Source organism: Tursiops truncatus, chromosome 16 (genome assembly GCF_011762595.2).
Source record: "Tursiops truncatus isolate mTurTru1 chromosome 16, mTurTru1.mat.Y, whole genome shotgun sequence".
Taxonomy (NCBI): Eukaryota; Metazoa; Chordata; class Mammalia; order Artiodactyla; family Delphinidae; genus Tursiops; species Tursiops truncatus.
The window spans coordinates 1,822,026-1,848,182 of NC_047049.1; the positions used below are offsets into that span (position 1 = coordinate 1,822,026).

The 26,157-nt window shown below is 52.8% G+C and overlaps 1 non-coding gene across 1 annotated transcript; it reads left to right on the forward strand.

Annotated features, from left to right (window-relative positions):
• The first annotated feature begins 3,525 nt into the window (after nucleotides 1-3,525).
• On the forward strand, nucleotides 3,526-24,021 carry LOC109550643 (uncharacterized). The gene is made up of 3 exons (XR_004522571.1): nucleotides 3,526-3,656; nucleotides 15,463-19,569; nucleotides 23,182-24,021. It is a non-coding gene; the product is annotated as an uncharacterized protein (transcript).
• The last annotated feature ends 2,136 nt before the right edge of the window (nucleotides 24,022-26,157 follow it).

Here is a 26,157-nt window from a genome sequence, read left to right on the forward strand (position 1 = left end):
AATGGTAAAAGCAAAGCTATACAGACAAAATCACGCACAGAAGCATACACATACACACTCACAAAAAGAGGAAAAGGGGAAAAAATAAATCTTGCTCTCAAAGTCCACCTCCTCAATTTGGGATGATTCGTTGTCTATTCAGGTATTCCACAGGTGCAGGGCACGTCAAGTTGATTGTGGAGCTTTAATCCGCTGCTTGTGAGGCTGCTGGGAGGGATTTCCCTTTCTCTTCTTTGTTCTCACAGCTCCCAGGGGCTCAGCTTTGGATTTGGCCCCGCCTCTGCGTGTAGGTCGCCAGAGGGCGTCTGTTCTTCGCTCAGACAGGACAGGGTTAAAGGAGCCGCTGCTTCAGGGGCTCTGGCTCACTCAGGCCGGGGGGAGGGAGGGGTGCGGATGCGGGGCAAGCCTGCGGCGGCAGAGGCCGGTGTGACGTTGCACCAGCCTGAGGCGCGCCGTGCGTTCTCCCTGGGAAGTTGTCCCTGGATCCCGGGACCCTGGCAGTGGCGGGCTGCACAGGCTCCGCGGAAGTGGGGTGTGGATAGTGACCTGTGCTCGCACACAGGCTTCTCGGCGGCAGCAGCAGCCTTAGCGTCTCATGCCCGTCTGTGGGGTCCGCGCTGTTAGCCGCGGCTCGTGCCCGTCTCTGGAGCTCCTTTAAGCAGCGCTCTTAATCCCCTCTCCTCGTGCACCAGGAAACAGAGGCAAGAAAACTTTTCCCTGCACTCCCTCCCGGCTAGCCGTGGCACACTAACCCCTGCAGGTTGTGTTCACGCCACCAACCCCAGTCCTCTCCCTGCGCTCCGACCGAAGCCCGAAGCCCGAGCCTCAGCTCCCAGCCCCCGCCAACCCCAGCGGGGGAGCAGAGAAGCCTCTCGGGCTGGTGAGTGCCGGTCGGCCCTGATCCTCTGTGCGGGAATCTCCCCGCTTTGCCCTCCGCACCCCTGTTGCTGTGCTCTCCTCCGCGACTCCAAAGCTCGCCCCTCCGCCTCCTGCAGTCTCCACCCGCGAAGGGGCTTCCTAGTGTGTGGAGACCTTTCCTCCTTCACAGCTCCCTCCCACTGGTGCAGGTCCCGTCCCTATTCTTTTGTCTCTGTTTATTCTTTTTTCTTTTGCCCTACCCAGGTACGTGGGGAGTTTCTTGCCTTTTGGGAGGTCTGAGGTCTTCTGCCAGCATTCAGTAGGTGTTCTGTAGTTGTTGTTCCACGTGTAGATGTATTTCTGGTGTATCTGTTGGTAGGAAGCTGATCTCCGCGTCTTATTCTTCTGCCATCTTGAAGCTCCTCCCAGAATTTACTTTTTGTACCAAAATATTTCAGCCATAAGAATATTGAAAATATATTTAGCAAGTTTTCATTTGCTTTTGATTAATTCTAATTGAACTGATAGCTTTGCAGCCTGGAAGGTGCCCAGTGGTTCCGAACACAATATTTTGTGGAATAAGCTGGAATCCGTGATCATTGCCACACTCACAACGTTCTTATTAATCTTATTTCAAGTTACAACAATGCGAGACTTGTTTCCACACTTCTATTTTTAACTAATGAAAATTTATTACAAAGAAATCCTAATTATACCCTTTGGAGTGTGATTCAATGGCAAATCCACTGGTAATTTTCTTTTTTCAAAATTCCGCATAATTGCATAAGAAGCTAAGAATGTAAGTTCTCCTGCAATAGTCGGTCTATAAATAAGATTCCCTAATGGGCTGAGCAAGCAGGTTGTTTTCTTTGCACATTTTGTATGAGGTTTGATTAACCCACGTTATAACCCTGATGCGTGAAAACCCTTGCTAGACGTAGTACGTGGGATACCACGTTCTCATCACGTCCCCACATTGGTGACCTGCATATTTTCACAGCACCCTGGACAGAGGTGGGAAAGCTGCAGATCTGGTGGGCGTCAGGAGGTGGGGCTGCCCTGGTTGAGTGTTAAGTGACTGTGTGAGCTGAACGGGCCGTCTCCTTCTCCCGAAATGCGGGAGTGCAGATGTGCCCAGATCCTGTGCACCACTGACCTCTGTCCCTATGTGCCGGAGCGCCTTCCCAGTGGTGACAACCCCAGATGTCTCCAGACACTCTGCCCAAGTCCCCCAGGAACAAACCCCCAGGGCCTGAGCCCTGATCTTGACCTACATCAGAAAACCCGGATGTGCGTGGCGTGAGCACCTTCAACCCTGCAATTCCCGGGTTGAGGCTGGTTTTGCAAGGAGGGGGGGAAGCGCCAGGCTTCTGATGTGTGTGTGCCCTGCTGTTCGGGACCTCCAAGCACTTAGGACGCTGTCACGGATGCAGGAGACACGAGGTCCCGGTGCTTCCCAGCGGGCTGCTCTTCGGGTTTGACAGCCTCGCTTGGCCTGAGCGCATATCAGAAAGGTGGCCTCAGGATCAGGTTTGCACCAGCCTGTTGAAGTCTCTGCCCGAGGGCCCAGGTCCTGGGGGGGCAGGGCTAGGCCAGGAGGAGGCCCCGCAGAGGGGTCTGGGTGTCTAAGCAGGGCTGCTGTCTAGGCGGTGGAGGTCCAGTCTGTGCATCCTGGCTGAGAACAGGCTGCCTGGGAGGAGACCGGGGATGGCGCTGGGCAGACCCCGCTCCCAGGTTGGGGAGCGAGAGGGAGAGGAGTGGGGGTAACACGTCTGCATTTGGCCAGATGACTTCTTCCAGCAGCAAACGTCAAGGTGCTTTAGAAGGAGGTTTCCAGATGCTTTCAGAAGAAGGCGTAGAACCATAAAGAGATCCATCAAATGGCCAGTTAAATAGAAGTATGCAAGTTGCCGAGCCGGTGCTTCGGAAAAGCAGGCTCTCTCCTTCCTCCCCGCCGCCCTGCCTGGCCCCTGCCCTGGGCCCGCGGTGGGACCCCTCCTCCCTGCCCCTTGTGTCCGGGCCTTGGCTGCAGCCACCCCTGTGGGGGGGGACGGACCGGCTCTGGGCACACGTTGCCCAGCTGTCCCCGTCCCTGTGCAGATCGCCCAGGCGGCATCCCGTCTCCCCGCTGTCACTGAAATGTCTCTCGCAGGTTAGACGTCGGGACAATGTTTTCTGTCCCCTGAGTGTGGATAGAATAGTCTCCCCGTAAATGTCTTCCATGCATTTATCCGAAATGAAACAATATCTAAAAACAAAAGCGGAACCAGGTTGAAGCTCCACCGCTTGGTCCAAGTGACAGGCTCGCTCCGTTCCCTCGGGTGACGACCGGTCTCTGGCGGTGAAACGGTGAGGGACTCACAGCCTCCCTCCTGGTGGCCCAGCGGGGCGCCCTCGGCCCTCGGGCTCCCAGCGCTGCCTCCCTCCCGAGAGCGTCCATCCTGTGAGGGCTTCAGTCTCAACCTTCCGCCCCGAAGGCAGCAGAGCTGTTTGCATCCCAAGAGCAAGATCTCTGCTTTGCTGGGCTGACTGTTCCAGGCTTTGCAACGTGTCCAAAGAATCTTTGCCCCTTACAGGGGGCAAGAGGGTTTTGAAAGCTTGCAGTGAGAAGCAGTTGCGTCTCCAAGGTCACGCTTGACTCTCTGTGTCTTGTGCCCCGAAGGACGGAAGGCCACGTGAGTCCCGGGCCCGAGGAGGCGGAGAGAAAAGACACGGGTGCCAAGACGCCGCCGCCCCAGATCCTTCTGCCCCTGGAGGAGCGGGTGACCCACTTCCGAGACATGCTCCTGGAGAGAGGGGTAAGGATGTCACACGATAGCGCCCCTCAGTGGGAGTGGCTGAGCTACTGTCCCGCAGCCCAAGACCCCTCCCCTTCCTCACCGAGCCCGCAGTCACGCTGCCTGACATTCAGGGGCCGCGTGATGTGAGGCCAAAGCAGAGGAAAATGGATCCCGCCTCTTGTCCCGAAAGGGAAGGGAGGCTTTGAAGGGGCAGCTGTCGCCACCTGTCCAAGGAGGTGGCTGAGAGGTGAACAGGTGTGGGTCACCTGGAAGGGACGGTCCCCGGGGCCATGTGGAGAAATGACTGGTCTGTGTTGCTGGCCTTCCTGCTGGGGCCCTGCTGGCTTCTGGGGTCCACACCCCCAGAGGGACGAGCCCTCCCCTTCGCTAGGGGAGGGACTCATACACCTCTGTATCAACCAGCGGTTTGCGTACACCTGGGCTGTCTCAATGGTAGTTGACGTCTGAATCTCATTTTGAATTGAGGAGGAAAAAGCAGTTTATAATTGAATCTCCTTCCAATGACTGTAGTTCCTGTTTTGGCTTTTGGGCATAAAATGAGCCCGATACAATAGTTTAGCCCAGTTGGATTTCTTCATAAAATGAGACCGAACGCAGAAGGCAGTAATAGGAACCGGTGTGTAATGATAATTGTAATGAACACTGTAAATGGCCTTGGGAATTCAAAAGCAGATTCCCTCTGCAGTCAGCACCCACCCAAGGCTGCTTCCTACGCGGCCTCTCCCAGAGCAGGTGCAGCTGGGAACTGAGGCGGGGGGCGGCCTGGGGAGACCTCCTCTCCCCCAGAGCAGCGGGTCTCAGCAGTGCTGGCACCTGGGCAGGGTGAGGCCCTGGGGCTACAGGGAAACTAAACAGTGCCAGCGCTTAAGAATTAGGAGTAAGGAGATTATCTCAGGCACCTTCCGTGGGAGACCTCTTTTCCTCTGCACCATGAAATTTAATGCATGCATTGCTCTATCTGTCTAGAGACTCACTCAAAAATAAAATACAGCCCTTGGCACAAGGACCTGGAAGGAAAAGTAGGCTTGTGAGCTTAAAACTGCAATACAATGGATTAAGCCTATATTCACATATATGCCGAGTAACCCAGAAGTGCAAAATGGGAAGGCCGCGAACACACACGCACACTGGAGTGGTCCCTAGTGTAGATGGAGGACGTGTTTTCGTAAAAAGACATAATTTTAAAAACTATATTTACTTGGCTAAAATTTTATTTTTAAAAAAAGACTCCCTCCCCATGCAACTTTCCTTTATTTTTTACCAAGACATAGAGATGATTTGATTAAACAAATCCTGCAGGATGAAATAGCCTTGAAACAACTGACTCTTGTGAGAGGTGTGTCTCCGTGTGTATGTGTGTGTGTGCGCCTGTGAGTGCACATGCTTGTGTTTGTGTGTGTGGTGTGGGCTCCCTGCCCGACACACCGAAGACTCCGCGTGGCAGTTGGGAAAGGGCTCCGGCCGACCTCTCCCTTGGCCCATTGCTCGGCCCTCGCCCCATTCTCAGCCTTCCCACTTCAACAACAGAGACATGCAGACAAAGCCAGTGTCACTACCTGGCTAAGGAGAGGAGGCCAGGAACACAGGCCGGGGCTCCGAGCTCTGGCCATCCAGCCCCTCTGTTCCTACAGCGGAGAAATGGGTCCAGTGCCCGCGTTCCCTTCTCCAGCCGCCCCGGGAGGATTCTGCCAACAGGGCTTTGACTCCATTTAGATGTCGTCACTGCCACTCGACGGGGTTGCTTATTCCGTGGCTGTCAGTGTCCTCCTGGTCCTGGAGGCTTGTACCCAGTGTCACCACCGGTCACCATCCCTGGTGGCCGCCCTCAGCTGTCTCATAGCCCCCCTCACCCACCTTCCACTCTTGGCACGGGGTCCCTTCCCTGGGAGGCCCTCCCTCCCTCGCCCCCTGGCTGCCCAGCTGACACACGATGCCACACGGCTGCTCTGTGTCCCTCCCACGTCGCCAGGTCACCGTGCTGGCTCGCAGCTCCTGGAGACGCGGGACTCTCCAATGCGCCGTTGGGTTCCCAGGGCCTGGCTCCCAGGAGGCGCTCAATGATTTCCCAGGACTCCCTTCGTGTCCGAGCTCTGGTCTTGCTGCACGTGCCCCGGGCCGGCCCAGCACTGATCCCGGAGTGGGCCCGTGAGCCTGGGTAAGGGGGTTTATCTCCTGGAGCAGCTGCCGTTTCTGTTTCCTTCTCCCCCACTCGTGTGGCCCCAAAGCATCTGCACGACAGGGCTCATGGCATCGCTCGTGTGGATGTGATGAAGCAGATTCCTCTGCCCTCAGAGCCACTGAGAATACGATTCTCTTCTGCAAACCCACTGGGAGGGACACTCCCGAGTTTTGCTGCCACACCTCTTCTGATTGCAAGGACAGCGCAGAAATATTCATAATCCCGAGTATCTGAATGGACCCAGCCAGTCTGTCCCAGTGGAATTAACTGGGAGGCATGGCCCGTCCTCCGTGAGACGTGATGGCCTTGTGAGCATTTGAGAAATACATGCAGCATCTCTCTCATCAATGTCTAAGTTTTCCACCCCTTTGTTTCGGAACCAACCAGGCCCATCTTACCGGCACAACATCAGGCTAAGCCACGTGGGAGATTAGGGCCGCCGGAGACGCCTCCCTCTCCTTCCCAAGGATGTGCGTCTCTGACTGTGTCCCAGTGGCCTCAGCTGAGCAGTTTCACTAAGGAGATTTTCACAGTGTTCTTGTCTCGTTGAGGTGGCTGCTTCCATTTGCCCACCCATTCCATAGGTACTCATGCGTGATCCTCAGCAAAGACACCTGGGAATGGGAGGCACCAGCTGCAGTGCTCTGGGTCTTCTCTGGAGAGAGACTGGGGTGAGCCTAGACCCCTATCTCACAAGGGTTTCAGAAGAAGCCCATATGCTGTTCACGAGGAGAAAAGGCCAACCTGAATGCACACTGATGTCGTAAAGCAAAGCCAGCATTTACGACTTTTGTTGTTTTTGTTTTTGTTTGTTTTTTGCGGTATGCGGGCCTCTCACTGTTGTGGCCTCTCCCGTTGCGGAGCACAGGCTCTGGACGCGCAGGCTCAGCGGCCATGGCTCACGGGCACAGCCACTCGGCGGCATGTGGGATCCTCCCGGACCGGGGCACGAACCCGTGTCCCCTGCATCGGCAGGCAGACTCCCAACCACTGCGCCACCAGGAAAGCCCCATTTATGACTTCTGGACGTTATAAAGTGTGCTGGCAGATTTCATGAGTTGCTCACACTCAAGAGGACTTGATAGCTAAGCCCATCAGATTCCCAGTTGCTTAAAAATGAGGCCGAGAACGGTCCCTTTTTTCATAGGTTGGGTGATAAATAAGATTTTTTAATTGCATTTGTTCAGGGCTTCAGCTCAGAAACTCATGTGCTTATAGAATGATGGCACTAGGTGTGTGGATTTCTAGTAGTTTAAAAAGGGCATGGTTTGGGGCATTCCTTGGGGATTATGGCTTGGGGAAGGGGCCTTCGGTTTTGTGGTTTTGAAATATGTAAGTGGAAGGTTTCGTTTTTATATTGTTTCACTAGTATAAACCACAGTAGGGCTTTCTTTAAACTTTGGTCTATAAAGAGGCAGGATTCGTTGAGTAGCAGAGGATTAATTTAACCCTGTCTATTTAGATAAATGCGTTAGAGACATTTTATTGAAGGTGTCTTCCTTCTGCAAAGTATCCCTTGGAAGTGGCTTTCCCAGGCGCCGAGAAAGAAAGACTCTTCCATACCCTGGACTTTGATTCAGGCCCTCCAGGGTCCGTCTGCGGGTGACCCCCAGCCAGCTTCCCAGCAGCGGGCAGCCTTGGGGAGACTGACTGGCACAGCGGCCAGCTCTGCAGCTGAGACCCCTGGACTTGGGTCCAAGTCTGTGTTGAAATATGGAACCCACAGGCCGCAGGCCCTCGCCAGCCCAGCCACGGTGGTCTCTCTCTGCGCTAAGAGAGGCATCCACCATGAGGTTTCTGGTGCAAAGTTGGTCCAGATGAAGGAGAGGTTCTTTACCAGGTGTCCTCCCACCATCAGGGAAGCTGCATCTTCTCCCATGTGGCAGGAAGACCCCCTCCCTGGTGGGGGATGGGCGGCGCCCCTTCCCTCAGATGCAGAAGTGGTGTTGCCTGGAGCTGTAGCGGCACTTGGGCCGAGACATGTGAGGGAGGGTTTCGTTCACCCGCAGTGCAGGTACACATCACAGGCAAGACGGCTCTGGAGCTGAGGTGCCTGAGCTGTAGCTCTGGAGCTGTGGACACCCGCAGGGTCTCTTCCACGAGGTGAATCTTTGCTCCTTGGGAAACGTATGCGCTTCGTGTTCCGATGGCAGCTCTTCAGAGCCTCACCAGGCACATACAGCTAATAAGACAGAATCGTGCTCTCAGAAGAACACATGCTCATCATAGGAGAGTGGCAACACCCAAAGAATAGAAATACGAAAACCATCACCTGAAGCCCCGCCCCAGTTATTATCATCAATGGGTACCTTCCTTCCAGTCTTTCCTTCTAAAAGCAGATTTTAAAGGAATAGCAAGGATAAACATCCCCACCCCAGTTATTATCATCAATGGGTACCTTCCTTCCAGTCTTTCTTTCCAAAAACAGAATTTAAAGGAATAGCAAAAATAGGGCTTCCCTGGTGGCGCAGTGGTTGAGAGTCCGCCTGCTGATGCAGGGGGCGCGGGTTTGTGCCCTGGTCCGAGAGGATCCCACATGCTGCGGAGCGGCTGGGCCCGTGAGCCATGGCCGCTGAGCCTGCGCGTCCGGAGCCTGTGCTCTGCAACGGGAGAGGCCACAGCAGTGAGAGGCCCGCGTACTGCAAAAAAGAAAAAAAAAACCAAAGAAATAGCAAAAATAAACATTTGTCTTATACAGTATAACCAAGATTGAACTGTAGTTGAACATGGCTGAACCAAAGTTTTTTAATATAGTCAATTTCATAAGGTTCAACCTAACTTATACATTTGTATACTGTTTTCTCCTTTTACCCATTTTTAAACTATTACTATAAACCTTTGGAAACATTTTTGATGAGGGTATAGTAGTCAATTCATCGTCAGTTCAAAAATCCCTTTTTTCATTTATTTAGTTTATGGCCCAGTTTTGCTAGTTTAAATAATATTCTGGTGACCATATCGATGCCTTGATGTTGGTTTTTTTGTGTGTAGGATTGTTTCCTACACGCTGTCAGCATTTGACCTATATTACCAAATAGTTTTGGAAAAAGTCGTTTTCTTACAATGTATTCTCCCAGCGGTGTTTGACCAGCGTGCTCCACCAGCACTGAATAGTAAGAAGTATAAATATTTACTGTTTGTTATTTTTTGAATCTCATTCTTCTTCACCTTTGGTTTGGGTTTTCTCTTGGTTTCTATGCTGTGGTTCTTCTTTCCTGAATTAGCTCTCATGGCCTTTGGCGATTCAGCTCTGCAGTTATTACTGTGGTCACCTCTCTATTAGTGAGTAGATGGCGGTCTAATCATGAAGACGACCTTGGGGGAGTTGTGGACCACCCACTCTAATGCCTGGAAAGGGGTTATAACTGTCCCTAACGTGAAAGAAAAGTAAGCAAAATTAGCTGAGATACGGTGGAATAACGGTACAAAATTTTATTTATCAAATCAAAATACCAAAAAAAGTGCCAAAATTGGCAAAATACCATGAGTACTAGGAGTTGAGGGTGGGAATCGACACGTCCCAGAGTTTGGGGGAAGTACGCAGCCCCTTCTCACTTCTGGATCACCTGTGGGTCACCTGGCTCACCTGGGCTCAGGGGAACCTTCCACATGCCGACCACTCCCTCCTCTAAATTTAGGGATCGAGCATCTCCAGGGGCAGCGCTCCACCAGGGAGGGTGGGAGTGGGAGGTAAACCCCCACGCCCCCGCCTTCGGTGGGATGAATTGCAGGCAGATTCCAGCGTGTTCTACATGAGTCTCCATGTTTCCCTGGGGACACGGCGCCCTGCAGCCCCCCAGGGGCCACCTGCCCACTTAGGCACCATCCTTGGTTCTTCTCCCTCCACGTGTCAGTGTCCTGCACGCCTGGCATCACCTCCCCAATGCGCCGCCGTCACCCAGGCTCCCTTCTTGCGGCTGCTTCTAGATGACTGTGGAGATGACACAGCCTCCTGTCCGGGATGAGCCAGGAGCGCAGTCAGCTCACTTCGTCCTGTGCTGTGTCCACCTCAGGCCACTTTAATTGTCAGGAGCTCCAGAACCAGAACTAGAAGACACAGCTGTGCCTTCCAGGAAATCGGATAAAGAGGGTAATGGCGTGAGTGCTAATTACAAGCAACACGCCATCTGTCATCAGCGGAGCCTGCAGGCGGCGTGGAGGACAGAGCAGAGGATCAGGGGATGCTGCGCACATCCTCACACGTGACCCGCAGTGTCAGGGCGGCAGGGTCTGGCGCTCAGGAGGGTGGCCCCGCAGGGAGAGCTAGTGGGCAGGGAGGGGGTCTGGGCTCGGGAGGGGTGAGGTGAGCACCGACGGAGGGAGGTGGTGTTGGGGCGCAGGTGGGGGCTGGAGGTAGAGAAGCCAGGAGGGCGAACTTGGGCAAATGCACGGAGGGGCTGTGGCCACGGTCTCTGGCCCCTGGAAGCAGAGGGCAGTGGGCTCAGGCTGGAGGGAGACTCGGGGACCGTCTTCAGGGGCCACTGGGCCTCCTGCATGGCTCAGCATGTCGGGTCCCACCCAGTGGCCTCGTGCCCCCTCAGAACTCCCGCACCTGCTTCTCCCCTTCCCAGGTGAGAGAGGCCTTCATACCTCCCGGCTGAGGCCTTGGTCCGTTTCCCTGAGACCAGGAGAGACCAGAGGTGATAGGAAGGGGAGAGAGGATGCCAGCCAAGGGTCCGACCAGCACGTGCAGGCAGACAGACAGGCAGACGGGTGCCTTCCTCTCTTCCTTCGGCTCCTGGCCTTTTCTGTGACCCAAGGGTTGACAAGCACTCAAAACTGCCTTTGGTTTCGGAGACGAAGCATGCCTGCCTCCTTTGGGTGCCCAGCCTGGGGGCAGGACCCCGAGGGGACGGCCATGGCCCCGTGGCACCCACGGGACTTGCATTATTATCTCGCTTTTTAGCCTTAACCCAATGCTCTCAGACCACGTTACTTAACGGAGTCCCTTTCCCCAGGAGCAATGCAGGACCCACTCCTTGGCCTTCGGAGAGGTTTCCGTGAAGGTGGGGCTGAGGTTGGAGGCGGTGTCATCCGGGGAAGGGTCATCTCATGGTGGCTTCCGAGGGGGCGTCACCCTGCCGTGCCCCGCAGGTGGAGGGGGTGGAGGGGTCAGCCACCTGGCGTGGGACTCTCGCTGGTGGGGGTCTCTCAGGGCCGCTCAGCTGGACAGGACGCTGGGTGGACAGCTGGGGCCAGACCCGAGAGGCCTCGGTACTGGCCGAGTGGCCGACCCATTGGTCTGAGGGCTCTTGGAAAGATGGGGGCTGCGGGTCAAGGGAAAATGATGCTGGGGGGCGGGGAGCCGTCAGGAGGCCACTGTGGTCGTCCAGGCAGGAGATGACCACCCCCAAAGGCGACAAGGATGACGTTGTCATTTTGCTACTTGTGCTGGCACGATTCTTTGGGGTTTTAAAACAAGGTTATTTTTCTGGGAGAAGCTTGACAACAGCTGTGACAGGAAGGACCTGGTGTGTGTGGCCGCAGAGAGGGTACCCGTGTCTCCCCTTTGATCTCCAGCCTCGCTGGACCTGTCATCCCTCCAGCAGTGACACCTGTAGGTGCAGACAGCGCCACACGGGATGCCCACGTGTCAGCCAGCCAGGCGGCGGCCTCGGGCCAATGCCGGGGGCGGACGCCTGCTGACAGTTTCCACTTTATGGCGGCATCTGTCCAGGTTTGGGAACTGCGCCCTGGCCGGTCCACTCTGCGGCTCCTTCTCTGTGCCTGTGTTTCAGAGCACCAGCGCTGGTGTCTTCTGTTGTAGAAATGGCAGGGGACACAATTCAGACAACCGAGGATGACTCAGAGGGGAGTCTGCCGGCGGGAGAAGCACAGGACTGCAGGAGGCTGGCCTCCAGTACAGCTCAAGGGACCCGCTGCCCATGTGTCCCGATTCCCAGCCCATGGGGGTGATGTTCCAGAGGGGAGTTAAATAAAGCTGTGCATGAGTGTTAACCAGAGGCCAGCGGCGTGGGCCGGGACAGTGTCCAAACACACTCTCACCAAGACAGTTACTGCTGACCTTCGCCCACGGCACAGAGTCACCTGGTGTCAGCACCCTGAGATGGAATAGGTTGCCAAGTGTCAGGAGATGTATACATCACAGAACACGACCCAGGAAGGGAGACGGAGGCACTACACAACACGGTCAGGCTGCAGGGAAGGACGGGACTTCTGCAGGAAAGGATCTGAAACTGGCTGAAGAATTCCACAATCCTGGACCAAATCACATGTAAAATGTCAAAGATTCAAAGGACTGTTGGGCAGACGAGGGATGGAGATCACTGTTGAGAAACGAAGGCCAAGTTAGAGGCAAGAACATGCATTTGTCTTGGGGACCTGCTGTGTGGGCAGAGTTCTAGGGTGGCCCCAAGACTCCCACCCCGGGGCACACATCTTGAATAACCCCCTCTCTTGAGAGTGGGCAGGACTCCAAATAGTATGGGGGGGCCACCCCCATGTCGGTGTGACACCATGTTATGTAAGATTGGGTCTCATATATAGAGATTCTCCCACTGGCTTTAAGGAAGCCAACCTATTGTGGAGGGCCCACCGTGGAGAACTTGGGGACCCCTGGGAGTGGAGAAAGGCTCCCCACAGGCCTCCAGCAAGAAAGGGGAGGCCTCAGCCCCTGCCCCATGGAATGAACCTACCAGACAACGTGACCGTGGGGACACAGGTCCAGGGAGGCTGGGCTTCCATCAAGAGTGAGTCTCACAGTCGAGGGAATGACAGTCATCAGGGTCCTTCTTTGGGAAGAGTCTGTCTCACAGACAAGGCTGTGTCCACCCGCAGGCAGTGATGGGCCCTGTTTCACACTCAACTGTCCAGACTTCCCTTCTGCTCCAGCCTCTGTCGCAGGTCCCAAGCCCGGCTGCCCCTCTGTCCAGAACTGCCACCCTCCTCTGAACTTCAAGAGCATCTGTTAGTGTGGCTGTCAGGTTATGCGACGACGTCTGTTTTATCACAAATTACAGTCACTGGGGAGACGGCTCATCTTGCCTTGTTTACAGATTGTAAATTTCTCTGGAGGCAAGGACAATATATTATTTTTTAAAAATATAGTTTATTATACATCTAGAACTCCAAAACTTCTCAACAAACTGGTGGCATCAGTTATGTGACGCCAATTCTTAACAATTGTTGGCTTTCCTTACAAAACTAGGACCTTGGAGGGGTTTACAGGTCTACATGGTGGATAGATGCCCATCTGATTGGGCTGTATTGAAGTTGGCCATTCCTTCTCTCCAAAGCCACCCTAATGCTCACGTGGTCAAGTGTCAGCTCTCGAAAAACAGAGGAATCATTCTGCCCTGATGCTTTTCCAGAGCCCCTACCCCCAATCCCTGTAACGTGTCAAAATTTCACCATGTTTTTAGTCAACTGAGAAAAGTCCCTGGGTGGAGTTTGGGTCACCCCGCCTGATAGAAGAGCTCATGAGTATTAAAAAGGGCTTTCCTTTTTATTACTGAAGATAGGAGTTGTCAAGTTTGAAAAATCATTATGTTACGATGTACAAAGCAAAGCACAATTCCTATTGAAATAATATCTCTACCGGAAATATTCTAACCTGCTCAAAGTAAGAATGTGAAGGGATCTTGGTTTTGTAAACTGCCCATTGGCTTCACCTCCCCACGTCCCGGGAGTCCCTCCCCTGCCCCGGCTCCTAGATACACATCACATCTGGCTCTTCTTCCCCCGTTGCTCTCCAGACAAGGCCCTAGTTCCTAAGTAGGTCTGGGAGTATCCTGCACATCTGCTCTGCCCGTCTCTCCTGCCTCTTCCCAGCCCCTCACAGCCTCCTTCATCCCAACCATGTTCCACCCTTGTAATCCCCACATTCCCCACAGTTCCTGGAGCCTGGCTTTCGCTCCACAGACACTTCCTCCTGAACACCTCCCAGGCCCTTCATGGGCCCAGTTCCAGCACAGTCATTATTCGAGACAACTTCTCCCCAGGCCCTTCTCTGTGTCCCCTTGGCTCCTGGGCATGTCTCTGGAAGGACGCTAATGCCCCCCAGGAGATCTTGAGTTATAGCTTTTCTGCCTCACCCTGGACCGTGGGCCTCCTTATGTCAGTGGCCTTGATTTATTTTCTCTGAACCCTCAGCACCCAGCATGGGGCCTAAGGCACAGTCAATATTTGGTCAATGCTTTTAAATGAATAAATTATTTTTGGATGACTTAAATGTTTCACTGCTCCATCAGCTGAGAGAGTCTGGATCAACAACATCCCAGCAGCAGTGAGCTCACCTGGCACCCAGGTCTCCAATAAGAGGGACCAGGGCTTCTTGGAGAATGCTGATTCTATGGCCAAGGTAGGCGCGATATGAGATGACCCTGGAGCATCTCGAAGGGCCCAGAAAACAAAATGATGGGGTACGTCCCAGGGACACAGGAGCCAACCACAACAGCCAAACCAGGAGCAGATCGATAATCATGTTAGATTATAACCCAAAGTATGAAATAAATATCCATGAGTCATATTGATATAAACAAATGATTGAACAAATAAGTAAATGGGAGAGAATGGACAAATATCCCATCCAGAAGAATGCCAAGGAGCTTATACAGATACTCCCATCTCAGGAGGTGGAGCCGGACCCCTTAAGTGTGGGCTATACATTGTGACCTCCCTCCAAGGAGGACAGCATGGGATAGGGGAAAAAGAATAAATTCATAGAGGAAAGACCTCAGCTGGTCAGTCAAGGTCAACGTCAGCTCTGATAAGTTACATTGACAGTATGGACCTTGATAGGATGTGACAAGAAGGGCACGTTTTCTGGGGTCTTCCTCCCCAAACCCACAGCCCTGGTCGAACCAAGAGAAAAACTGAGACAAATCCCAGCAGAGGTACATGTCACAAAACACCTGACCAGTACTCCTCAGAACGATCAAGGTCATCGAAACCAAGGAGAGTGAGAAACTGTACAGCCCAGAGGAGCCCGAGGAGACATGAGTGATGTGGGGTCCTGCGTGGAATCCTGGGACAGAAAAAAAATTAGGCAAAAACTAAAGAAACCTGAGTAAGGTGTGGACTCCTGTTAATAACAGTGTAGACACGTAGCATACTAACATTAAGATGTCAGCAATATAGGAAACTGGGTATGGGGTAGACGGTAGCTTCATAATAGTTTCGAAAATTTTCTATAAATCTAAAACTATTAGAAAGTAGGGTGGTTTGTTTAAAAAGGTGACTTACCTAAAAAAGGTTTAAATGTTGATTAAAAATCAATTGAAATTGTGCCAAACTCTGATTATTTCTAAAACACTGTCCTCTGTTACGACCTGCGGTGTCCTGAAAAGTTTTACAAATACGTCCTTTCACAATGTGTCATTTCAGAATGTCCCAGCTTCACAGGCGTCGTTGGGGTTTTAGATCAGGACGCATGGCTCTGGAAGATATCCAGGGAGGAAATAGTGTCATGAGTCTAGAAATTCGATTTTCAAATGCTCTAAATATTGATTTTCTTAAAAGTTTGACAAGTTGAACACTTTTAAACGATGCCACATCCCTCAACCCCTGGTTCCTTAGTGCTGGGTCTCACCATTGATCATTTCAGTGTGACTCCAGGCTCAGCATGAGATGCTAAAAGCAGCTCTATTGACTATCTTTCTTCAGGTGTCAGCGTTTTCTACCTGGGAGAAAGAATTACATAAAATCGTGTTTGATCCGCGCTATCTCCTGCTAAATTCCGAGGAGCGGAAACAGGTAAGGTGGTAGGAGGTGTGGTGACGGACTCGGGGACGCAGAGTTAAAGTGATGCTCCGTCCTGACAGCTCTGCGGACGAGCAGGTGCCTGTCACCTTTGCCGTGTCAGTGGGGAAGCCATGAGAATCGACTGCTGGCCTGTGAGCTTGTGAACGGGAAGAGCTACGGGTGCGGCGGGAGGCTACCCTGGCGCCTGCTCTTGGCGAGCCGCCTGGTCATGACCCCATGAGACAAACACAGAGGTGAAAACTCAGCTTTGGGGAACATTGCCCACATCCTGGGTGACTGTATTAAAAAGACTTAAGATCTGATATAATAAAAGTGAAATAGGAGAGGGTCCAGGGAACAACAGTAGCAAAAGTAAAGGATGGACTTTTCTAGAAAGTGGGTCCCCAGAAAAGCAAGAATGGATTAGAGATAGCTGGCCCGGAGGTCACTTTAAATGGACACGTGACAGGGGTCCGCCCTGGCTTGTTGAGAAGTCAAGTCACGGAGCCAGAACTGTCTCCCGGATTAAGCAGACAGACAGAGGGACGGGCTGTGCTGACCGGTGGGGACGCCTGAGCTTTCACACCCTGCCAGGATCTGGTGGCTCCTGGGGCACATCCAGCAAGGGCCCCGAGATAAATTCCAGAAGGATCCAGATTCTGCGTCTGCATCTGTGTTCCCGCCCCAGTCACGCGTCTCCCTCCCTCTGCCCTCTGCGTGCAGAGCAGATACATGTGGAAAGTGGGCGACCAGGCGTCATCGCTGGAGACACAAGCCCACGAGGGTCATCTCACCTCCGATGTCGCGGCCCTGGCGGCATCCGTCTGATTTCAGACAGCAGGGTCTGGGAAAGCCCGGGCCAGGGGGATGGAACGTGCAATTTTATTTTCAATTCTGTCCTCAACTCGTGAAATTCCCTTAGGTGTAGACCAAGGGGCTCCACGCAGGCCAGGCGGGCGGGGCCTCGCTTTGTGTTCGGGTGTTTTATATCTGTTTTCCCCACAGCCGAGGAAACTCGGTGATTTTAACCATTGGTAATATCTCACCCTTTTGTCGCCCTGTTACAAATCACAAAGTTCAGCTCTCCAGCTGTGACCAGAGAGAAGCCCGTTTATTTTGGTGGCAAGATCACTTTAAACCGTAACAGATAAAGGTCAGCACAGCTGCAGACTCTGTCACTGACTGTCGTGATCAACGCTCTTCCATCTCTAGTCCATGGATGGTTTTAGAGGCCATCAGCCTCTTTAAAGGAAGCTGAAGAAGTGAAGAAGTAAGACCCTTCCCACCACACCCCCGAGAAAAGCCGAGCTGATGATTCAGTTATTAAGCCCCGTCTCTCAGACGTCAGGGAGCTCAGGGCGCTGTTTGCCTGGAATGGACCAGGCTCTTGGGCAGGGCAGGGTCTCCTGCCCTCCGGGTGTCTGGGGGGTGGTCATGGCACAAGACTCACCCACGGGAGCAGGGCGGCTGGACTCCCACAGCCCTGGTGAGAAAGACAGGCGCTGACCGAGAGGGGCTGTGACTGCCAGGGTGCTCTCGGGGCAGACAGATCAGACTAGAAGGTCAGCTCACAGCCAGAGCCCGCCGTTTGGTGGGGGGCCCTCAGACGTCCCTGGGAAATCGTGCAGAGGAAACAGCAGGCCTGTGTTCATACCACAGCGTGGTCCCAGAGCCCCACCAGGAGGAGGAAGCAGGGCTCCCCGTAGCTAAAGGCCTCAGATTGCATGCCGGCATCGTAAGGGAAACCCCACCCCAGCAAATCGACAGGGTTGTGGTTTCTAAGAGGCACAGGGCTGAAGCTGAACTGATGAAGGAAACAATATTTGGGCCCCATTCAGAAAACACAGTCCTATTTATGAATGAATTGGGCCGGGAACACCAGACATGGACTCTGCGTGGGACCTACTGTCACATAGTGTTCGTGGGAAAAGCCGAGGCTCATGGTGTGTGCACTGCATCCATCCTTCCACGGGGTCTGCAGAGGAGATGTGACTGAGCCGAAGTAGAGAGTAGGGGTCCTGGGAGCGCTCGTCAGACCTGTTTCTATGGTAACACAGAGTGTTCCATCTTATTTCACTGGGACACGCCATGACGAGATAATGGCCAATGGTCTCTCTTTTAAAAAGTCATGCCCCATTTTGAATAAAACTGGTATAATTTGTTAAAGAGGAGGGGGGAAAAAAACTGTTACATTAAATTATAGCGGCATAAATAAAGCAGCAGAGCAGAGGCAGAGGAGAGAGCAAATCTGATTAGAGGGATAAATGATTCCAGGCAGAGAGAGAAGGAGGCCTTTCTCACCAGCTCTGACCCCACCACCAGCCAGGGTTTCTATCCAGATTTAGAATTAATAGAGCAAAACTCTGACTAATGATGGACCCACACGCTTTTATTTGCATAATAACCCTGCATTTACCTTCTTTATGAGCTTAAATTATAGAAGAACTGGAGAGTTTACATGACCGCTTGCCTTGAAGGTGAAATAAGCCAGCTGTATTCTTACTGAAATATATACGCACGCTCTCCATCTAAGGCCTGTTCCTGAATATTTCATTTCGCTGATGATTCTTCAGGAGGCGAGTAGCATTTTGTACTTATACTCCTGTAAAGGCTGGCCGTGACTGAAATGGAATCTGAAACCATCAGGCAGAGCCGGGACACCCGTTCTGCAGGGGAGTGATGGGGTTTCGGCCAAGTCGCCACCGCCTGGTTCCATGTCCTCGGCAGGAGGGCGGGAGATTCCCTGAGCTCTTCGTCAGATTCCAGTATCTGCAGTGGCCACCGATTGGGTTGGTACAGAATTGCTATTCATTGGCCTCATAGGATCAGATGTGGGCTCTTTGCTGATCTTCTTATCTGCGTTCGTACACACATCTAAATTTTCTCCAGTTTATTCTCCTTTCAACGTTTTCGAGGCTTGGAGAGCTTTGGGAATGAAACAGCTGTCTCCACCTCCCTTTGGCTTTAGTCTACAAATGACAATTTTCTGATATTAGAACAATGAGCGGTCTTAATCCAAGCAAGGGAGGCTCACTCTATGGTCTACTGCAAAGGATGATTCCCTGCTGGCATTTTGTCATGTCGGCTGCCAGTACCCAAGAGAAACCTTCCCAGGGTCTTGGATGGATTTGCCTACCAGACAATATCGATATCCTGTGGGCTAAGGGTCTGGTTTTCCTGTGGAGGTAGCCTTCAAAGCCCATTCTCGTCGAGCTGGGGAGAGGGAGTGCAGTGCCCGGTGGTCGGGTCTCCTCATTGGGTGTTTCCATGACACCAAGGAGAGGCTCACCTTGCCCACAGGAGCCCCTGGGGAACCAGACCCGTGTTCACAAGTGGGTCTTCTTGAAGACTAGAGTGAGGGAAACGAGAGATGCTAGGTTGACTTTCTTTTCACAAGTTCAAAGTCATTTTGGAGACTCAAATGCCAGTTACATTGCCACAGGGATTACTAGAACAAAGTACAGACTCTCACGTGTCATGGTACCGCTGGCCAGGATGTGAAAGCCGGTGAGACAGTGCGTGCAGGTAAGTGGTGCTCAAGAGGTTCCAAAACAAGAAATATCGGAGCACTGGAGCTGGGATTTCCAAACTGTCCACTGCTCCCGCCACACCTCTAGAGAGGGCCGCCCACTCATACCCAGGATTTCCAAGCAGGCTGATTCAGCGTTTGGCCCCCAGATGGTGTCTGGACGTGGAAAAGCGCACTGGCCTCGTGGGAGAGCAGGTGTAATTGTCCAGACACTTGCTTTCACGGAGAGGCCAGATTAAAGGCTCTGGTTTTTAGCTCCAGCAACTGTGAAAAAGACAGGCTTATCTCAGATTCTTGCTGTGTTTTGTGTGGTGTTTGAAGCGCAGGAGTTCATTTCCAATACGCATTCTTGTAATAGTTCTGTTTTGTGTGTGTCTTAAGATATTTGAACAGTTTGTCAAGACAAGAATAAAAGAAGAATACAAGGAAAAGAAAAGCAAATTGCTGCTGGCCAAAGAAGAATTCAAAAAACTTCTAGAGGAATCTAAAGTCTCACCCAGGTATGGAAAGTGAGTTAAGTCCAGGCGATTTCTGGGGCTGGGAATTTACCAAATTTTGTAAGGGGTCTTTTAAAGTCAGTTTGGGTTAAATCATGTGACCTATGTTCCACAGACATCAAACATGTAATTTTGGAGAGGTAAGCCCTTCTCCCCTGTGCCGGCCGTGAGCAAACCTCCCAGCCCTGCTTGCTAACCAAAGGCATCCCAGCAGCTCTGTCCAGCTTACGTGGTGGTTTTCCACAGGTCAGCAGCCCTGACTCTAAGGCCAAAATAACTCATCAATAGGTCAGCCCTCGTGAGATGGGGCCTGATTCCCCTGATCTAATGATGGAGGGGTACAAATGCAAGACAAACGATACACAGCAACAGCAAAATAAACCCCACCAGCCCCTGGGTTCCACACGCCTGGGCAGCTGTCCAGAGTGTGAAGTGAAGACGTTCCACACCAGCAAAGGGCCTGAGTGAACTTGGCTGTCAACCTCACCTGAGATACTCAGGCATTATTCCCATGAAATACAACAAACTAATATGAAAACGATGTTAGAAACTAGAAGAATACATAAGCTGAGCTCGACTTTAAAATTAACTTTAATTGACGTTTAAAAATTAATACACAAGAACTACTTAATTATACAAGTATAACTTTTAAGAGCGAAAAATGGTTGATCTTGATGTATTTTTATTTTAAATTGGGACATTATTTTTAAATGGACATTTACACATTATGATTTTTAATAATAAGGCTGACATCATGCATTTTTAATAATAATGCATAAATCATATTTAAATGAACATTAATTGATGTTTGCCTTCCATGCAGATGTAGGCATCTACATTTTGATCAATAATTGCTTAATTCATTGGCCAATAATTGGATAATATAATTTAGTGTTGGTAACATAGGCCTCAGAAAACTTCTTCGACTATTTAAAGGATAGATACTTTCTGAATGGGAAAAAAATTCACATGAATCGTCCCCATCACCAAATGCTAACCTCGGAAAGCAAATGTGGGCCTAACGACTTGTAAATTGTGATTTTCTGTGAGAACTCTGGGTTCTAGCCATGGCTTTGCCCTGTCCCCCCAGCTGGTGACCCTGGGTGGGAGGGGGGAGTTGGATCCAGAGCCCCTGCCTCAGTGCGCAGCAGCCCTGCCCATCCTTGGCCCCCGCTGCAGGGTCAGGCACTGGACCTTCACAGCTCAGGTGTCTTGATCTGAGGGGGTGTAGCCGCCCTGCCCCCCGGGCCGCTAGGAGGATGGTGTGTGGGGCTTCCTGGCAGGTCCTGGAGAGCTCCCATCATTACCACCGGTGCTGTCTGTGTCCATCCATTGGCAAAATGTTAACAAGAGCCAACCTAGTCCCCCTCCCATGAATATGTTATGAAGGCAAAGGAGAAATGTTCAGAATGTATTCAGCAATTGCGAAGACGATTCCGCACACGGAGAAGGAAAGTCAGCGGTAGAAATGAAGCTACTCTTCTTTGAAGTTAGATGTGATTGCCTGCCGTTTGTTAGCAATGTACACTGGGCATATATTGCTTTTATAATTATAAAGCTAGTTCTTATTGCAAACGTAGCTAATTCTGCGACATTTCAAAACCCTCTTCAGGTCTTCTTTACATTCTCTTCCCGCCATTTCGCAGGCGTCCACTGGTCGCCAGCGGGCTCAGCGCAGGCATCCTGAGTACCCTCAGCCCCGCCTCCAGTCATCCTGGCTCTGATCCTAGCCGTGGGGATAGTCCAGGGCCAGATCCCAGCCCTGCCCAGCTCTCAGGGCCTTGGAGAGGGGAGAGGAGCCTCCGGGGACCTCCCCGTGGGCTGACGGACTGGTGCTCTGGCCACAGCGGCCACCTCCTTCAACTGCGGGTGGCCACGTCCCCAGGGGAAAGAGAGACGCAGTGCAGGTGACTCAGAGGACTTCCCCAGGCTCACTGGACGGTCCGCCAGGGTCAGCAGTAAGCCAGGCTGTCCCCGTGGGCCCGGCTAAAGGGTCGGAGTTTTCTTTTTTCTTTTCAGGGATACTTCTGTTTAGAGGTGCCCAGAATAGGACCTCTCTAGAAGGGGCTCCGCCCAGCCCCTGATTGAAGATGCTCGGGCTCCCCCTAGACACGCGACCAAAATAACAAGCCCCCTGTGTCTCTCAGCATCTTGCTTTTCCCAAGAAGGTCAGCGATGGAAGCTCAAATAAGTGTGTGTTAGTCACACCTCATGGCAATTGTGAAATCATGGAAGGAAGGGAGGGAGGGAGGGAGGAAAAGAAGGAAAGTACGAACGGAGAAAGTTGAAAACCGGAGAGAAGAGTTTTCTCTCCTCGGGAAGCGTCTGGCACGCGGAATCCCGGGGTGTGCAGGGAGGAGAGCAGTGCTTGGTGAGGAAGGAATGAGACTCATCGTTTAGTGACAGCAGTGAGGATGGGTCTACTAATTATTCATCTTGTCTCCTAACAGCCATGTCAGTATAATCTTGTTATTCACGTATAAAGAGAGAACCATTAAGTTATAATAATTTAATGCAACAATTAAATGTCTGCAATGAAATATACATTTCTCCACAAAGAGAAATAGGAGGAGCAAGGGGCCTCCCCGGGCACAGGGCGAGCACGCTTCTGCTCACCCAGGGCCCCTCCTGCAGCTCCAGCCCAGCTCTCTGCAAGCAGAAGGCAGGCGGAAGCGTCTGCAGGAACCGGCTCCTCCGCTCTCCCCTCCCGCCCCCGCCCCACCGCCTGGAGCCGCCCCAACCACCGGCTTCAAGCTCCGGCCTGGGAGAAGAGGAAGCCGTGGGGAGCTGCTGCTGGCAAAGGTTCCATTTGTCTGCAAAGCCACGTCCACTCCTGCCCTTTGATCTGCCCCACCCGCTCTGGCCTGGCCTGGCTGGCGCCACTGAGTCTCTTACGGGGGACTCCCTGGCCTGGCAATCATGGACTCAGTCAGTATCTGGGTGCTGAGCACACACCGGCCACTGGGCTTAGACATTCGAGATGCTCCACAGAAAACAAAGCAGGTGACACACTTCTCCTCGAGCAGGGAGAGGCGAGTAACACTGCACAGTTGAGGCTCATCGAGATGATACCCAGTTCTCTGACCCGTAGATAGGACGCGTTTCCCTGAGGAAGACAGGCTGGTCCTGACGTCTAATGAGGAGAGGGCTTCACATGGTGAGTGAAGAAATGAGGGAAGGGTGTGCCAGGCAGAGGGAACCGCATAGGCAACGACCACGGCAAGTTGCAGCACGGTGAGAGTAGCGGACAGAAGACCTGTGTGGCCGGAGCGGGGACGGGGGCGGGGAGTGAGAAGCTCGGAGTGACACCAGGCCCAGGAGGCAGGTGAGGCCAGGCTCATGCCCACAGGCCGGTTGGATGCAGAGATGGGCAAGTGTGTGAATTACGTGGCTCAGGCCCCTGCCGGGCCAAGTGGGGAATAACAGCCCGTGAAGGGAGCAGGCAGGTGGTGTCGGCGGCCCAGCGCTCTTTCTTCTGCCCATCCTCCTGCCAAGGGTCCTGCTCCCGGGTCTGGAAGAGGGAGCTCGCCACCCTGAGCTCAGGCAGGAGGTACTCAGAGCTCCAGGACCTGCTCTTCTCCAGGAAGGGGTCACAGGATGCTTTTGGTCTTTCAGGACCACATTTAAGGAGTTTGCTGAGAAGTACGGCCGGGATCAGAGGTTTCGACTTGTCCAAAAACGGAAGGACCAGGAGCATTTTTTCAACCAGTTCATCCTTATTCTCAAGAAACGGGACAAGGAAAACAGACTCAGGCTGCGGAAAATGAGATGAGTGTGTGCAGATGCCATCAGGCTGGGCGTGGCAGGGGCTGGGCGGACGGGCGCCCACGCAGCCAGGTCGGGAGCCCCAGGGGCCGTGGGCTTCGTTCTCAGAGGGTTATTGTTTCATATTGAAGCTCTCTTTGGTACAACTTTCCGAGTTTGATGCATTTCGAATTGCCATGATATGTTGCTCCCTTCATTGCTTTAATTATGCAAATTACTTGTAATGTAGACAGATTCTAAATCTGCTGCAGGTTTGTACCTCAGCAGAAACAGACACCATCTCAAGGTGTTTTCATGAGTCGAGCTGATTATCTGAAACTTTTCTGAAAATCTTCATGAGTTCCTTCCATCCTTCAGGAGTTCTGTGGTGTTGGGACGTCCCGGCTCGGGTCCCCGGGTCTAGTTTTCTGAGTAGTAGTGTATAGGCTGTTCATCATCATAGTGACACCTGTGACCGTTGGACACATGGACCGTGGACCACCTACAGGTCAAAGGGCGATCGCCCCAGCCCCCTCCGGGGACATCGGGCCTGGAGAAGGGGGCTGTGCTTTCTGTGGGAGGTCCTACTTAAAAAAGAATTATTTTGTACAAAATCATCCTATTAATATTTAAGTTATTTTCTTGTATGCCCAGAGTTTGCATGAGATTTTTCTCACCATCTTTGTATAAAAAATTAAAAATTTTTTTGAATTAATAAATATTTTAAACCAGTGTATTTTTGTGGCTTAGACTTCCAACACAATCTTAAGCAACAAAACTGTGTTTCAGCTAAAGATACTCTATTTGGAAAGATTCATACAAATATTTACGATTGCACGTAAGGGCTGTGAAAGCACTACTCAAATAGAAATCTTGCTTTTCAAATTACGAGTTCCGGGTGGAACCATACTTGATAGAACTCCAGCTAATTAATTGCATTCTGTAAGTTACTGAGCATCTGTCCATAGAGTTCAGGTTTATGGAGTCACTGTCGGATGCGCTGTCTTTGTCCCCAGCTCACAGCGGCACCTCCTCCACACCTACCCTTTTTCTCATCAGTCAGTTCCCAAAAAAAGAACACTTTTTGCCACACATATTAGGAGGGAAGTGGGCAAGGAGGGATCCTCTCTTTATTGGGGTGCGCCCTGGTCTTAATGCCCGTATTGTTAACTGGTTACCGTCTATGCCAGTGACCTCTGTGGGTTCCGGAGCTATGGCTCAGGTTCAGACCATCACCCGGTGGGGCTGGGCGTCTGCGGCCGTCAGCGCTGCAGGGATGGGCTCTGAGATGCATGGCAGATCAGACAGGGTCCCTCAGGAGATAGAAATCCCCTTGTAATGTGAAGGGAGGAACTGAACAGAAAGGGAACTGGGGTGATGAGGGCTGTGAGTAGAGACAAGTCTGAAGGACATGGGAACAGCAGAGGTAGGAGTGGCCATCCTCACCCACTGCCCCAGCTCAGACAAGCTTCCCCACCAGCGCAGAGGTCCAGACACAGCCAGAGAGGGCACAGCTCAGCTGAGCAGACTGCCGGGAAGCCGACGGGAGCTGCTGGTCAGCCACCCTCTGGGGGAAGGTCGCCCTGTGGCCATGTCTCATTAGCTGCCCTCTGCCCAGAACCACAGGAAAGGTGTCTGGGAGGGGAGGCTCTGGCTCCCTAGCCCTTGGGAGCTGCAGTAAGGGGCTTCTGGGGAGCCCTGGGGCTCTGCACGAAACCTGTGCTCTCTCCTGCCATCTGCACCATCTGCAAGCCAGCTGCTTGCTTCTGGCCCGGGGTGTGGGGAGGTGTTGGCCACCTGACTACAGAACACCAGACGTCTGCAGCCCGGGTCGCCCTCCATGAACTGCCGTCTGATCCCGCAGCATAGCACCAGATGTGCATGACAGCATCGTTTAAAATGAACGACTACAGGGCTTCCCTGGTGGCGCAGTGGTTGAGAGTCCGCCTGCCGGTGCAGGGGACACAGGTTCGTGCCCCGGTCTGGGAAGATCCCACATGCCGCGGAGCGGCTGGGCCCGTGAGCCATGGCCGCTGAGCCTGCGCCTCCGGAGCCTGTGCTCCGCAACGGGAGAGGCCACAACAGTGAGAGGCCCACGTACCGCAAAAGAAAAATAAATAAATAAAATGAACGACTACAGCCGAGACCGGGCCTCAGCCGTTCTGGAGGCATAAGAGAACCCACGGCCCCCTCCGGTTGCCTCTCCCCGTCTACGGCTTTGCCTCCTGCCTCCTGCGCATCACCTAGAAGGTGCGGCCTGGGTTAGTGATCTAATTCACGTGCCGCTGGCCCCAGCCATGAGCCGCTGTTTGCCCCTCGCAGCCCTGATCAGGAGAGACCCCAAAAGCACCAGTGGAGGTAGAGTCTCTCGGTGGGGAGCTTGAGGCTGTTCCAAGCAACCGTTCTGGAAACTGCGTCATCCGCTGCACTAGGGGGAGGTGGCCCGAGGCAGGAATCCACGCTGCTCTGGGCTGGGGTTCATGCGGCACCAGCGGCTGGGGTGATGGGTGATGATGAGGTCACCACAGAGCTGGGGTACTGATGCCCCACGAGCGTCACAAAGAGCTTTCAACGCCAGGTGGGCCAGGTGGGCAGTCCTGCAGGATGTCAGCCGCGTCCTCCCCTGGATCCTTGCTCCGTGGTCCAACCTGCAGAGAGACTGCGATGCTGGGTGTGTGTGTGTGAGAGAGTTTAGCAACATCGCTGTCACCGTGGCGTAGCTGTCGCCACAAGAGGTGGCTCTGAGTCCCCACTGCAGCCCCCTTCCAGGCAGATCACGTGGATCCTCCGGCTGTTAACGGGGTAGCAATTTCTCCTCGTGCAGAAATGAATCCCTAAGATGTAGAT